The following is a 5,083-nucleotide window of genomic DNA, read 5'->3' as shown; positions in this document are numbered from 1 at the left end:
CCCCCCAAGGAGGATGGCCATGCCGCAATCCCTTCTCCATTCTCCTCTTGGGCCTTTGCTTACACACTCACACATGTCCAACATGAGTTTCAAGCTACTGGGTCTGGGACTTAAACTCCAACTATGTGGGAGTTCAATGAAGTAACCAGTATGCCATCTGCTGATCCTAGAACTCCACCTTTTAACACCGCAACTGGATCAATTCCATTACAATGGTTCTCGAAACACAAATTTTCAGGGGACAAATTCAAATGATAGCATAATCATATTTATTAGATCTTTAAGATTATAGAGATTATAAATTCGACCTTAGGGGACTAGCAGTTGGCATAATGGTTATGTCGCTGGACTCCTGTTGTTCGAGTCCTGGACCTTGCGGATTAAACTCACGCTAGGTACATGTGCGTGAATGCTCAAGATACCACCCAAGAGGATAATGGAGGAGAAGGAATTGCAGCATGGCCAACCCCCCTGGGGTGTGATTTCTCGCTTTCTGTCTCTCTGTCTCTCTCTGACTTTCTAGCGAGTGCACGTGCCCTGTAGCAAAAACCTCTACAAGAAAAAAAAAAAAAAAAAAAGATAGTACCTAGTACCTGAATTGCCACGGATGTTCACTGAATATTTGTTAGAGTCATGAATAAGCATAATACTACAAAATATCTCTTCATCTTCACAATTCTGGCAGTGCTTTCTAAATGTCTCAATTCTTCCTCAAAGCAGGTAGTATTTTCAAGATTAAAAATTATTTTAATTTTAATTTCAAGAATAAAAAAAATGGGAAGCAGCAGATGATGCAGTGGTTATGTTGATGGACTTCCACATAGTTGACTGCGGTTCAAGTTCTGGACCCAGTGGCTTAAACTCACACCAGGCGCGTGTGCATGCATGCCCAAGATCCCAAGAGGAGAATGAAGGAGAAGGGATTGTGGTGTGGCCATCCCCCCTTGGGGGAAATTACTCACTTTCTGTCTTTCTGTTTCTCTGGTGAGCACACATATCCTACAGCAAAAATCTCTCTAAAATAATAACGGGACCAGCAGTTAGTGTAATGGCTATGTCGCTGGACTCCCACATAGTCGACCGCGGTTCGCATCCTGGACCCGGTGGCTTAAAACTCACGCCAGGCGCGTGTGCGTGCATGCCTAAGATCCAGAGAGGAGAATGGAGGAGAAGGGATTGTGGCATGGCCATCCCCCCTGGGGGGTGATTTCTCACTTGCTGTCTCTATGTCTCTCTCTGTCTGGTGAGCACACGCGCCCTATAGCAAAAACCTCTCCAAAAATAAATAAATAAATAAATAAATAAATAAATAAATAAATAATTCCACACTAGGCGCTTGTATGTGTCTCTGGTGGATCCCGAGAGGAGAATGGAGGAAAAGGGATTGTGGCATGGCCATCCCCCCTGGGGGGGGTGGTTTCTTGCTTCCTTTCTGTCTCTCTGGTGAGCACATGTGCCCTATAGCAAAAATCTCTCTCAAAAAAAAAAAAAATTGGCAACTAATCCCTGCTGTTTTAGCAAAGTTATGTTTCATTTTCTCACTTCTTGGACCTTGGTGTCTTTTGTTGAAATTTGCTCACATCTTAATTGTCTTCATCTGCCACAGACACATTTCTCCCAAGGCTTTTTTTTTTTTAAATTGTCCGAGGGAGCTTTCCAGAGAAAGGGAGAATGAGAGAAAGAAGACACTCCCAATGGGGCATGGTCATGCTGCTATCCCTTTCCCATTTCTTCATCATGTCGGGATTTGGAGCAGTCACACACACACCTGTGTGTATCTCAAGCTGGGTTGGGACTGTATCACAGTAATGTGGGATCTAGCACTGCCAACCACTAGGTCACGAGACACCTGTCTCCAGAACTATTTCTACATGTATCTGTAACTATAGAATCACCATTAATAACTTTCAATAATTTAAACAATTCACAAATGTTTTCCTTTTCCTTTTTTCCTTCTTGCTCGTTCTCTGCAGCAAATGATGTCAACTCTAATCAGAAACTGCCCCTGTAAAAGCAGGTAAAATGAGAATCACTTCCCAGCAAAGAAATGTGATCATGGTCTTCCAAATCTATACAAATTCAGATGCCACCTGTACATTTGTGCTACCACCAGGACTGGATTGGCACACTAAGGCATTTATAATAGTTCTCTTTCTCACATAGGTGACATAGTCTTAAAAGGAAATATGTCTCAACATTTGAACTTGGAAAATGGTGGTGTTCCTTTGGTTGACACCATTGAAGATTATCCCTTACTTAGGTCAAAAGAAAAACCTGAACCCAGTTAAATTTAGGGGTTTAATTGATCAAAAGACAGGTTCCAGAACCAAGCAGCATTCCTGGGAAGTTGGTTCAAAAGCTCCACTCTACCACACGTGAGAAAGCTGTATGAAAAGCTAGCCTGGTTGCTTCCAGTTGGCATTTGCCTTATATGGTGGTGGCGATCAGCTGGCAGCCTGTGACTGACTAAAGCTTGGCTACTGTGATTGGCTGAGGATGGGTTTCTAGTTTACCAGGGAATACTCTTACGTTAGATTACAATTTTTTTGTACATCAAGCTGGGTTTCAGTTCATTACATACCGAGACTACTTTGGGTCAAATGTGTTACCCAAGTACAGAGGTCTGCTTACTTCAATTTAGTTCAGTTTAACACCTTTCTCCTGTGGCCCTATGAGCAATCTTTCTAAGGAAAGCAGAGAGAGACTATCACACGAGTTGGTTTGTGCCAAGGAGCCTTCATCCCTCCACAGCCTCCACCTGGAGACAATCTAATCCTACTCCATGGTGTTCCAGGACAGTTCTCTTATCTCTGACCCAAATGAAGCTGACTTAAAGCTTCCCTCTATACATATTTTTTAAACTAATTATTTCACTTAACTGTATTTACTTGTTTTAATTTGACCAGAGAGGGGGAGGGAGGGAGGAGGGGAGGAGGAGGGAGAAAGAAAGAGTGAGAAAGCAAGCTGCCAGGTCTGGGACTCGAGAACCGCTGGTGGCCATGTGGGTGTCGGGCACCCTTAATCACCTCGCCATCTGCCATCCCCCCATACATATTTTAAAATGAAAGACTAGGAGTGGACTTAGTGACATTTGATTTTGCAGCATTGGGGAACATTAAGAAGAACGCACGTCTATACATTTCAGAACCCACACAGAGAACACTCCACACAATCTGGGCGCAGCTCCTTTAAGAAGAGCGAAGCCGCTGTCGGTCCCGCCCCAGGGCAGTTTCCCAGCGCCCCTCGGGGTAGAGACAGGCCACGGCTGAGCAGGTGGGGGCGTCAGCGCGTCGCTACGGCCACTAGCTCACTGAGAACTACATTGCCCAGAAACCATCGCGCCGTGCGTCGCAGCCACTATTGGCCTAAACTCTGCCTGACTGCTGCGCTGCGCGTTCCGGGCGTGCGGACGGCGCCTGGGCGGGACTTCCGCCATCTTTCTCTCAGCGGACATCTTGTCGGTTTGCGGGTGGACGCTCAGATACCAGGTTCCAGAGCGCTGGGACGGTCCGAAGGCACAGAAGTAGGAGGGCAGAGAGGAGGTTCTGTCCCCACTGCAGAGCCCTAGCCTCTGCCCTCAGGACGGCGGTGCGTGGGTCCCGACCTGGTCGCTCTCTGCCTCTGGCGCCCCACGCTTCGTGGTGGCGGCGGCCGCGCTGAAGGAGCCGGCGCAGGTCAGTGCTGCAGCCGCAGATCTTCACTCCCAAATGCTAAAGGCCAGGGACAGGTGCCTGCCAGGAGGCGAAGAGCTCGTGGAGGGTGCCGGGCTCTGACTGGCAGTGGTGTGCAGCGGCGCGGCGCGCGGGAGCGGGAGCTCGGAAACGGCGCCTCCCCGCCGGAAGTAACGGGCGGGTCCTGCGCGCGGTGGCGGGACGGGGCGTGGCCTTCAGTGCGAGAACGTGTCCAGACGTGGTGGTGGAAATCCAAGGCTCAGCAGGACTAATTAACATGGGTTAAGGACAGATATGAGCGACTGACTTCGAAAAACACGTGTCTTTCTCGGGGGTCTCAGAAACAGGAGTTATTTTATTCACTTCTGAGAACGGTGACACTTTAGGGCCAGCAGATGGTGTGGAGGTTAAGGCATCTGGATCCCACATGGCTGACTGTGGTTGGAAAAATATGCCTGGTAGGGACCAGTAGTTGACAATGGCTATGTCGCTGAACTCCCATGTAGTCGATCGCGGTTCAAGTCAGGGTCGGGTGGCTTGAACTCGCTGGGCGCATGTGCGTGGGTGCCCAGATCCCCAGAAGATAATGAAGGAGAAGGGATTGTGGCATGGCCATTCCCCCTGAGGGGTGATTTCTCGCGCTCTATCTTTCTGGCGCACCCTATGGCAAAAACCAAACAAACAAAACCCAAAAACTCTCCAAAAAAGAAAAATATGTCTAATGCTTTGGTTGCCCCAAATCCCAAGGGGAGAATAGAGGAGAGGCAGTTGAGTCATGGCCCACATCCCTGGAGAATGCTTTTGTCACTTCTCTCTGTCTCCAGTGAGGTCACACACACTATAGGAAAAAAAGTTACTTGTGGTTAACTGTGTTCTAAAAATAAGTGCCTACAGTACAATATTTTTGACAGAGGCCACATTTATAGAACTTGTATTATATACTATTATTTATTATGGTGGTTCTATTTTCAAATAATTGTTACTCTCTAATTGTGCTTAATTCATAAGTTTTATCATAGGTACATATGTATAAGAAAAAATGAGTGTTTCATACTATCTGAAATTCAGGCATCCCACTGAGGGTCTTGGAGTATATTCCTTAAGGATAAGGAAAGACCACAATATTTTTGTTTTCTTGTGATTTCACCTGGGTGGGTTTCCCTGGACTAGTGCTTTTGCACTCATCTGTCCCATCTTTCTCCTGTGACTTGTGTCTTCCATCTCCTTTGTGGTTGCTGAACTGTAGCAAGGGAGAACTCCTGGTACCTGACTGAGAGGGCATGACTATCCACCGCAGGAGAGGTTTGGATGAGCCACAGTGAGGAAGGTGTGATTTTTGGCTGCATCCTGTCCTTTGCCCACCACTGTTTTAGTCTCTTTTTTTTTTTTTTTTTTTGGTGAGTCTTTTTCTT

At 46.8% G+C, this 5,083-nt stretch overlaps 2 protein-coding genes across 3 annotated transcripts in view; both read left to right on the top strand.

Annotated features, from left to right (window-relative positions):
- The window catches only part of LOC102498484 (zinc finger protein 134), a 30,756-nt gene that overhangs the window by 22,808 nt on the left and 2,865 nt on the right, over nt 1-5,083 (top strand). The window contains exon 1 of one of the 2 annotated variants that reach the window (XM_027767624.1): nt 3,558-3,674. The exons of the other annotated variant lie outside the window; for it this stretch is intronic. The gene's annotated coding sequence lies outside the window, so the exon portion shown is untranslated. Of the gene's footprint in view, nt 1-3,557; nt 3,675-5,083 lie in introns of those variants that run through there. 2 annotated transcript variants of the gene reach the window in all.
- LOC102488807 (zinc finger protein 211) overlaps nt 3,599-5,083 on the top strand; it is a 34,710-nt gene continuing 33,225 nt past the window's right edge. Inside the window, exon 1 of the mRNA XM_027767606.1 lies at nt 3,599-3,674. The gene's annotated coding sequence lies outside the window, so the exon portion shown is untranslated. The remainder of the gene's footprint in view (nt 3,675-5,083) is intronic.

This window comes from Tupaia chinensis, unplaced genomic scaffold, assembly GCF_000334495.1.
Source record: "Tupaia chinensis unplaced genomic scaffold, TupChi_1.0 Scaffold144336_1, whole genome shotgun sequence".
Classification (NCBI taxonomy): Eukaryota; Metazoa; Chordata; class Mammalia; order Scandentia; family Tupaiidae; genus Tupaia; species Tupaia belangeri.
The sequence above is the reverse complement of the archived record's forward strand: the minus strand, read 5'-3'. Positions and strand labels throughout refer to the sequence as shown.